The sequence below is a fragment of the Mytilus californianus genome, unplaced genomic scaffold (assembly GCF_021869535.1).
Source record: "Mytilus californianus isolate M0D057914Y unplaced genomic scaffold, xbMytCali1.0.p SCAF_9, whole genome shotgun sequence".
Lineage (NCBI taxonomy): Eukaryota > Metazoa > Mollusca > Bivalvia > Mytilida > Mytilidae > Mytilus > Mytilus californianus.
Window position 1 is genome coordinate 84919594 of NW_026262745.1, and position 10936 is coordinate 84930529.

A 10936-nucleotide genomic window follows, 5' to 3' on the forward strand; every position below is an offset into this window, starting at 1 on the left:
TCTTTTTAGCTATAACTGACAGTACAGCTACAAAAAATGAAAACAAATTTTAAATCATTATACCATTTATCTTTATCAAAAGTATATGAATGCAATGAGTTAGGGAAGATAAATGTTATACACATTCAGGCTGGTTTTTATTTTTTTTGCTTTTGAAAATTATCTTATTATCACACGACACATCAATGATGATATTAAGGTATTTTATTGGCGATGTTCGATATTACATTAGCTTTATTTCAATACTTACATAACTAAAAAGATGCTTTTGCTTTAGATATTAAAAGTATAAAATGATGAATAATTTTTAAATATGTAATTACAGTTCAAGTGATAGCTTACGGGTGTTTAAAGCACAAATGTTTGAAAACAATGAGATAAACATCTGTTCGTTTAATTATTACTGCTTTTTTAAATGTCGGCATGTACACTTAAAAAAAAAGAATGGAAATAATTATTGATTACTCACACGATGGAGACAATTGAATTATACTGGTTCGAGCTGTATCCTTTCCATTTGTTATTTCGCACACGTATTCACCACCATCATTAAGTTGCACGTTTGTTATAGTCAATGCAGGAACCGACACATTTCCACCATAATACCTATTTGATATTGTAAGTAGTTGATTATTCTTATACCATCTGATATGAGAAGGTGTGCCCACAATATTCACTCTCAATGTTACAGATTCTGTCTCATGTGGGTTATAAAATGTCTTTCCAGCTAGAACTGATATTACAGCTACAAAATGCATAAAAAATATTTAAGACAAATATTGACCAACCTATATCGCAAACATAAGAATTCAAGGCGTAAAGAAACATTCAAAGCATAAGACGAAAGGTGAAGGCGTTAGGGAAGATTCAATGTCTTTTTTTCCATTTTCGGACAGGCATTTGTTGCCGAAAAAAGAAAATTCTAAATTGAAGTTATTTTTATATTTTTACATTTAAAAATGAATCTGAAAAAAAACAGCAAGATATTATAAAAGGAATTCGTCTTTTTAGTCGACTACAATAATAAACGCCTGTACCAAAAAAGGAAAAATTCTGCAAAATGTTATTTCCTAAGAAAATGGAAGGATAGACGCAAATATAAACTCGAATGTGCACTTTATTGGCAAACTTCAATCTGAAATTTACATTATTTCTACACTTAAAAACACAAAAATAAAATAAAAAATAGCCTACTCAAAAAATGTGTTCATGATATCCAAACCTGCGTAAAATATTAACCTAAAGAGAAAATTGAAAATAAAACAAAACTGTCAAGTGCTTTTAACGAAGAATTACTCACATAATGGAGACAACTGGATTATACTGGTTCGAACTGTATCCTTTCCATTGGTTATTTCGCACACATATTCACCACCATCATTAAGTTGTACATTTGTAATAGTTAATGAAGGAACTGCCACACTGCCACCAGAATACCTATTTGATATTGTAATAAGTCGATTGTTCTTATACCATATGATCTGAGAAGGTGTGCCAACGACATTCACATTTAATGTTACGGATTCTGTTTCCGTTGGTGTATATAATGTCATTCCTGCTACAACTGACACAGCAGCTACAAAAAATGCATAGATAATATTTAAGACTTATCTTTATCGCAAACATATGAATTCAAGAATATTCAAGGCGTGCAAGGAAAATTGAAGGCGTACGATAAAAATTGAAGGCGTTTACGAGGATATAAGTTTTTTTTTTCATTTTCGGGCAGGCATATGTGACCGAAAAAAAGAAAGTTATTGATTGAAGTTATGTTTATATCTTGACATTTAAAGAATGAAACTATGGACAACAATAAGATATAATAAGGGGAATTCGTCTTTTATTTCGACAACAAAAATAAACGCCTGTACCAAAAAAGGAAAATTCTCCAAAACGGCATTTCCTAAGCAGATGGATTGTATATAAACGCAAATGTGCACTTTATTGGCACACTTCAATCAGAAATTTACATTATCTCTACACTGAAAATACACAAATAAAAACATAACCTTCTCATGGACAAATATATAGTTAATTTAGCAGCAACTGTTGATATGTGTTTTACGTTGTTAACAATCTTGAAACGAAAGAAAATGTGTTTATTTATCTAAACTTCGTAAATCTGCTTACCCTTCCGGAGCACCTGAGATAACCCCCAGTTTTTGTTGGGGTTCGTGTTGCTTAGTCTTTAGTTTTCTTTGCTGTGTCATCTGTACTATTATTTGTCTGTTTGACTTTTTTTTTTGCCATTGCGTTGTCGATTTGTTTTCGATCTATGAGTTTGACTGTCCCTCTGGTATCTTTCGTCCCCCTTTCGTAAAATATCGGCTTAAATGAAGTTAAAAATTAAACAAAACTGTCAACTGGTTTAAAAAAAAAATGACTCACATAATGGGGACAACAGGATTATATTGGTTCTAACTGTATCCTTTCCATTTGTTATTTCGCACACATATTCACCACCATCATTAAGTTGCACGTTTGTAATAGTTAATGCAGGAACTGACACATTTCCACCAGAATACCTATTTGATATTTTAATTAGTTGTTTATTTTTATACCATCTGATCCGAGAAGGTGTCCCCACGACATTCACATTTAATGTTACGGTTCCTGTCTCCATTGGGGTATATGATGTCATACCTGCTACAACTGACAGTATTGCTACAAACAATGCATAACAAATATTTAAGACAAAGATAGTTTTTTAACACAGATAATTCATTTGGTAAAAACGGGTTATAAGTGCACTAATTCTTCACACTGTTATACATAAATAAAGTTCTGCAATTCGATAATAACCATGATAAAGACATTGATATGTTTGTTTAACCATGATATAATGTTGTTAGGATAAAATAAAAATATCAAATGATGATCTTTTATAATTCAATTTCCATAATTAATACAAATTTTGTTTCATCTATCTATTATCAATTACAAAATATAATTCTTATGTATATAGATATAAGAAGATGTGGTATGAGTGCCAATGAGACAACTCTCCATCAAAGTCAAAATTTATAAAAGTAAACCATTATAGGTCACAGTACGGTCTTCAACACGGAGCCTTGGCTCACACCGAACAGTAAGCTATAAAGGGCCCCAAAAAATTACTAGTGTAAAACCATTCAAACGGGAAAACCAACGGTCTAATCTATATAAAAAACGAGAAACGAGAAACACTTATGAACCACATCAACAAACGACAACTACTGAACATCAGATTCCTGACTTAGGACAGGTGCAAACAAATGCAGCGGGTTTAAACGTTTTAATGGTACCAAACCTTCACCCTTTTTCTGAAACAATAGTGTAACATCACAACATAGAAAGACACACTTTAAAATATCAACTGAAATAGCTTAACTCAATCAAAGGACATATTAACACCATTGAACATACACTGAACAAATAAATTTGACCTATGACACAATGTAAATACAAAATAAATAAACTAAGGGAAGAATGATAAAAGTAACATATTATATCGGTAAGAAATGTTAAACAATTAAAGAAAAACAATATGCTCGAACAAAAATACCATCCATTTGCAATAACTTTAAACACAGGTAAATGAAAATAATTTTGTTGTTAGGTATACGTGTACAGTACCAATAAAGAAAGGAAATATTTTTACAAAATAAATAATTTAGAATACAAAATAAATAAACTAAGGGAAGAATAATAAAAGTAACATGTTATATAGGTAAGAAATGTTAAACAATAAAAGAAAAACAATATGCTCGAACACAAATACTATCCATTTGCAATAACTTTAAACACAGGTAAATGAAAATAATTTTGTTGTTAGGTATACGTGTACAGTACCAATAGAGAAAGGAAATACTTTTACAAAATAAATAATTTTGATGTTCATAGTACGAAGTAAAAATTTATAGTTATACCAAACACTTATCAAAGCTGGTATATAGACCAGATATAAACCTGAATAACATTAAATAACAAAAAAGCAATACAATTAGTGTCAACAGGTCAAATAAACAAGAAAGTACGATTTGAGAGTACTCGCAGTTACTGACAGCTAGTTAAAAGCCAAAACAATAAATAATAAAAAATCATGCATCAGAGACTAAAATCATCTAAAACACATCCCAGGGATGAATTCAAAGTTAAAAAAAAACCATTTGTGTACTTATTTTATGGTCATAACCCTCCCAAACCTCACAGTATAATGCATATGAGAAAATGAAACAAAGAATGCATACCGAGAAACAGTTTATCATGATAAATGTGAATGAAATATTTGCACCTAGACATTAGTTAAACTGCAATGAATATGATAAGTTTTAAATTGTGTAACTTATCATGAGGAGGCCTAGTTATGAGAACTTCTTTAGATCGTTCAGATGCGGTGGTACAACATTGATTTTGTACACCAGAAGATATGATGTAATACTAATTGCACCTTTACTAAGAGAAATCAGACACCATTATCAAAAATATTAAGTGCGTTGGCAAAATATAGAAGAATATTTCTAGCTTGAGTGATAAATGTATGATAAAGCTCCGAAAATGTTATGTATTAGTTAAAAAGTTGAAAAAAACGAAATTAAGAGATTTTAGTTGATTAAACGTCAATTTATACGATTTATTTATCAGGTGAAATAACTTTCAGTATTTGCAAGAATACTTAGATCGTTACTGTGTGTCTTTTTTCTTTTTGTTACTAGTAGTTGTTTTTGGTGCTTCGTTTCTATTTCATTTCTTTTTTTTTATTTTACTGTTTGTATTTTATGGTGTGCTGTTTCACTGCGCTTCCATGTTGGGCGAGAATTGAGCAATTGCAAACAAAGAATTGAGAATGGAAACGGTGAAGATGTCAAAGAGAGAACAACCCGACCAAAGAGCAGCCCAAAGCCACCAATGGTTCTTACAACGCTACGAGAAAATCCCGCACCTGGAAGCTTGCTTATGCTGGCCCTAAACAATAATGTATACTAACTCAGCAAAATGGACGCCACACTAAACTCCGAAACATATAAATGAACCAAATTAAAAAAAAACACACAAGACTAACGAAGGCTAGTAGTTCTAAATTGGGACAGGCGCATAAATGCGGCGAGTTAAGCATGTTTTGTGAGAACTCAACTCCCCTATACCCCTAGCCAATGTGGAATAAACAAACACACTGCAATACTCAGTTTGAAAGAAGTCCAAACATGTTTAACCCGTCTCATTCGTTTGGACTATCTCAGGTCAAGAACACGTATATCAGTGGTTGTCATTGGCTCCTGTCTCTCATATCTGGATTTCGTTTATTTTTTAAGTGTTAATCAGGCCGTTATTTTTCTTGTTCAAATTATTTACGTTTTGTCCTGTCAGGGCTTTTTCTAGGTTCCTAAACGCTATGGTACTAACTTATTGTTGATTGACAAATTGTTGGTGTTTAACGCCATTTTCAGCACTATTGTTTATAAATAGGCCAGTTGTTTATTTGTAGACGCCGCACTACACAGGGAAAGCAACCGTCCTTCAGATGTAAATTAAGATCGGAGTGAAGTTCTCATTGCAACGAGTAGGAACGGGTCATTCTTTCCAAATGATTAGAAAAAAATCTACTCATTTTATCATCAACTTTTTATAATATAAGCATAGACCTTTAATTACTTAAATCGATCAAAATTGGAAAAGAAAATAAGATATAGGACTCACATATTGGTAATACTTGAATCATACTAGTTCTAGCTGTATCCTTTCCATTTGTTATTTCGCACACATATTCGCCACCATCACTAAGCTGGACGTTTGTTATAGTTAATGCAGGAACTGACACACTTCCACCGGAATATCTATTTGATATTGTAATTAGTTGATTATTTTTATACCACCTGATTTGAGAAGGTGTGCCCACGACATTCACATTCAATGTTACGGATTCTGTCTCCTTTGGACTATATAATATCTTTCCAGCGTTAACTAACAACACAGCTGCAACGATGGATACATTATATTTAGGATCAATCATCTATTTACTTTCATCACAAAGAAATTAATATTGTTGCAAATTTAACTTTTTTCTGACAGTCTTTTATGACCTTAAAACTAAATTAGATATTTATATTATATCTGCACAGGTGGTGGAACAGGAACAATATTATGGAAACAACAACAATACACAAAAGTGCATACGCTGAAATGTCTCGATCCTTACTGGTCACGATTGAAATTAAGGTATAATATAATAGTCATAATCTTAATAATCCATGAAAATGAGGTCGAGGTAAAATGAACCCTGCCAGAATGATATGTACACGATACACTCATTTTATACATTATCTATAATTGACCTATTTCTAAACTACAATAAGCATGTTAAGCAGTTTATTTTGATAGACTTGTTAGCATAGTATATGACTTTCTGTTTCTGTGTCCCACCAATCTAGAGGCATCACAAGCCTGTCGAGGTGAACTGACAGCACTAAAAGCAATGAATGCCTTCTCTTTATCAATGATCTTCCTTGCTTTCTCTAAATTTTGTTCGAAATATTTAAGATTTTCTACTATGGGAATAAATTACCTTAGTTGTATTTGGCAAAATCTTTTGGAATTTTGGGTCCTCTATGCTCTTTAACTTCGTACTTTATTTGGCCTTTTTAACTTTTTTTATTCGAGCGTCACCGGTGAATCTTTTGCAAACCAAACGCGCGCCTGGCTTACACAATATTAATCCAGATATCTATGATGAGTTTATTTCCTATCGCTTATATTATCTCCGAAAAGGAACTCGCAATTAAAACTCAACTGTGAACCATGAAAATGAAGCCAATTTTTGATTAACCCTGCCAGACGAACATGTTCCATTAACTATCCTTCCAAACACCAAAAAATACGAAAATGTAACCTTGATAACTGATCAATAAAACGAGTTAAAAGTCAGATAAACCCTCTCGGACGGACTTGAGACCTTGTAGTTATTCTAATAACGAATCATAGTTGTCAGATCACTCGTTATAATTGAGAAAAAACACTTCAAGAAAGTTAAGTTTTGTTTCAAGATATGGATGGACTATGAAATAAAGCTAAGGACAAAAGACAATTCCCAGACAGAAACTTCGTTACATGAAGTATCCATAAACAATTTATTTAGTAGGCATTCTACCTTCTGAAATATAGGGATAATCATCCCTCGTATTTCTGCATACTGAGACTTTTACCACAGGCGAGACAAAAGCAAACAATTATTTGGTTGGTAAATTTTCGGTATTCGTATTAGATGAACTTTCTCGTAGAGCAACCATACATCTCTTATTTATTTTTATATCTCTACCAATATGGACCTCTTTTCCCCGTACTTTGATTTCGAAACAGATAACGGACGCCCCAGTTTGCATTAAATTGGCTGTCACTCCCTAAAGTTAAAATCAACAGAGTTATTCTACTTTTCTTTTTCGTTTAACTGAGAAAAAAAATTGAGCTTCTTAAATGTATGTTAGTTCTGTCATTGAATATAATATTAATCTTTGCTTAAAATAATTTTTGTAAGGTAAAGTACTTAAATTACACAATAACCTTTAATTCTATCTTTCATTTATGTAAGTGGTGTAATACTACATAACACAACCTTAAGTTATGATACATGTGTGGTTAAGTATTATTTAGTAAATTTGATGATAAGTTTAATAAAGCAATAGGTCCTAAACAAAATATAAAATATTTAAGAAAAGGATCACCACTAAATAATTACTAAACAATCAAAAACTTAGAATATGTTTTTAATTAAATATTGATCTAATGGAAGAGAGTTCAGAATCCGTTCTATGTTAGAACTGTCAGAATATGTTCCAGATTAGCCATGTTCCAAACCATTCTAGGCAGAACAGCTTGTGTCACAAACGGTTATATAGGTGTCAGAACCGTTCTATATATATACTTTTTCTAGGAAATTTAACATATGTGTATTATGTTAAGAAGTGTACAATGTTCTAATGGTTATGTTCCATACACGTATGGTAATGACCATATACTTATACTCATATGGTTATTAACGGGCCAGACCATATGAGTATTTAGACCATATAGGTATTTTTCGAATAGATTCTAACTTCCTTCTCAGGAACACACAGATCGTTCTCCGAACCAAAATCGGAACAAATTACTATTTCAAAACCTTTATCTTTGACATTTTGTCTGAATCTTTGTGAATCTGTTAGCTTGTCTTCGTTAGAGCCAATTTAAAGCGCCGTTATCCTTTCGACTTTTCATCTATGATTTAAACCACTGGCGTTTGGGGCATGAACCCTTTTCCCCCTGTGTTTAAATAAGTTTTTTTCAGATTTGTTTTCTAATTTCTACTAATTTTTCCTCAGTTGATGTGTTTTTGTTCCTATTCATTCGATCTTACAATAACCCTTACAGAAATGAAAAGTTTGCTGCAATATTGCAACAATATAGCGGCAATATTGCAGCAAACAAATTTGTTTGCAAGAAGTGTTTGCAAGAAAGTTGCAGGTTGTTGCAGCTACCTGCAACATTCTCGCAATGTTACTGCAACAAAATTTGTTTGCAAGAAAATTGCAGCAAGTTTGCTGCAATGTTGCAAGAAAGAATTTGTTTGCTAGAAAGTTGCAGGAACCTTTTCTTTTATTATTTAAGGAATGACTTTTTGCAACAACTTTGCAAGAAAAGTTTCTTTAATAATGTCAGACAATCAGATAGTTTGCACCAATATTTCAAGCATTTTAAAATATTACATATGATTATTTGTTTTAAGATTTAAGGTTCAAATAATACACAACATATTGTTTCTTTGAACATTTGGTTATGGATACTTCTAACTATCTAAATTTGTTGTCGTCATACTTTATTTTACTCAGAAATATCTGGATATTTGAATAATTTATTTTAAATAAATCTTCAAATAACAATGCTTATATTTTTAGAATTCCTAAACTATACATCACATTTATATGATATTTTGTAAGGAAAGAATTTCAAGAATACTTTGGTATTTATTTCAACAAGTTTAATCTAAATAATTGAGTCATAATAATTTTTGTTCTACATGTATTATTATGCCTTTTTGTCACTTTTTTGTGACATTTTTCTATGAACAATATTTTTAATTCTAATATTTTCCACCAAATGAATTTAGCCTCACCTGCAGGTTGCATTTTGTTTAATTTCTAGTATCATTATTTTAAAACTATGTATACACAAATTATCTTTCTCATCTCAATTAGTAATATGAGCTGGTGATAGAAATGTAATGTGCCATCTGGTTTCAATTTATCTCTGTGTAGTGGTAAAGACAGGAAGTACCATAAATTAATGTACACAGAGTTTGAGGCCAAATTAAGGGTAGAGCATTTCTTCTTTGTATATATTTCCATTATAACTTATAACATCAAAGATAAAAAAAAATATATATATAATTATTTTTTTATTATAATATATAACAAATATTCAAGATTTAGGCAATTGATATTTATAATTAGGGGCAAATTTCAAAGGGATCACACTGTCACAATACCCTAAGCAACCTTGATCAACATATTCAAAATTTGAACTGGACATGAACATGCATACAACAAACAAAGATGTCTTCTATCATGAATAAAGTAATATGAATTTTACAATGGATTTAGATAAGTCCAATTAATTCTATTGACACTGGATAGTGCATATGATAGCCTTCAGTTGACATGACTCTTGGATTTAGGAAGATTGGTGTTTACACATAATTTGGATAACATCTTTTGGTAAGTACAATGGAGTTGAATGTCCACCATTTTGAATAAGTGCTTGCTCTTACAGTTCAAAATAGTGATATTCAAAGAGTTTTCTTAACTTAATAGAGTTGACAAAAGTATAAGACAATAGATTTATGCACATGAATATTATTAAAATTGTGTAAGACAGGAGATATTTTTTTAAATCTATTTAAGACTATATGTTTTAGAAAGTACATTACTTAAATTGAAACAAGAAATCTTCTAATAAAAGCAGTTTGGTATTAAATTAGAGATCTGTGATTTGACTGCCAATAAGAGGTCTTTCAACAAATGGCAACAATATTTAGCTTTTATATATACACAACTAATCACAAAAATTTTAAAGAATAGACAAGACCAATAATGTTATAGTTCAATGAAAAACAAATATTCAAAAAAGCAATAACAACCTAGTACTGGCATAAGGTTAAATGTATAGTAATATGCAATTTCTAGAAGGACTTAACTTTTAGACATTGACCCTTTAAGTGAAACAAATGCTGGAAAAATTGGTCTGTAATCATCTCTTTATAAAGAGTTATTTTCATTTTACAAGTCCAGAATTTACAATATATATCTTTATATCTTTATAATGTTTAGTTATTCTTTTAATGTATGCTAAATTCTTCAACTTTTATTTTGCAGTATTTGAAATCAGAAAATTCAACTTTAAGGACAGTGAGTACAGAGAAACAGAACTAAAGGATACACAGATATGTAACACAACAACCTATAGAGGACAGAGAAAATTTTGTTTTATTATTAAATCATACTTTTTTAAATGCTTAGTTTTTAATTCCTAATTTTTCAACTGAAATTGTTGAAAGATTTGCTGCAATATTGCAAGAAATTAATTTTCCTGCAATATTGCTGCAACATTGCAGCTAATGAATTTGCCGCAATATTGCTGCAACAATCATAGCTACTGATTTTCCCGCAAACATTTGCTGCAATATTGCCGCAAATTGTTGCGGCAATATTGCAGCAACTGTTTGCAAGAAAACTAATTTGCATACGAAAAATGAATATTTGCAGCAATATTGCCGCAAATATTTGCAAGAAGCCTTATTTTTCCATAAGGGAACAATTGTTAATATGTGTTACTCGCATTCTTATGTTCCACATAAGAATAGAGGGACAGCATGAATAAACTATTGTTAATGTAAGATCGTTTGAAAAGGAGCAGGAATACATTAAATAGA

General features: G+C 31.0%; 1 long non-coding RNA gene across 1 annotated transcript; it reads left to right on the forward strand.

Annotated features, from left to right (window-relative positions):
• The first annotated feature begins 9619 nt into the window (after window positions 1-9619).
• Window positions 9620-10516, forward strand: LOC127714315 (uncharacterized). Its single transcript, XR_007987686.1, has 2 exons — window positions 9620-9722; window positions 10380-10516. It is a non-coding gene; the product is annotated as an uncharacterized LOC127714315 (long non-coding RNA).
• Window positions 10517-10936: the final 420 nt, after the last annotated feature.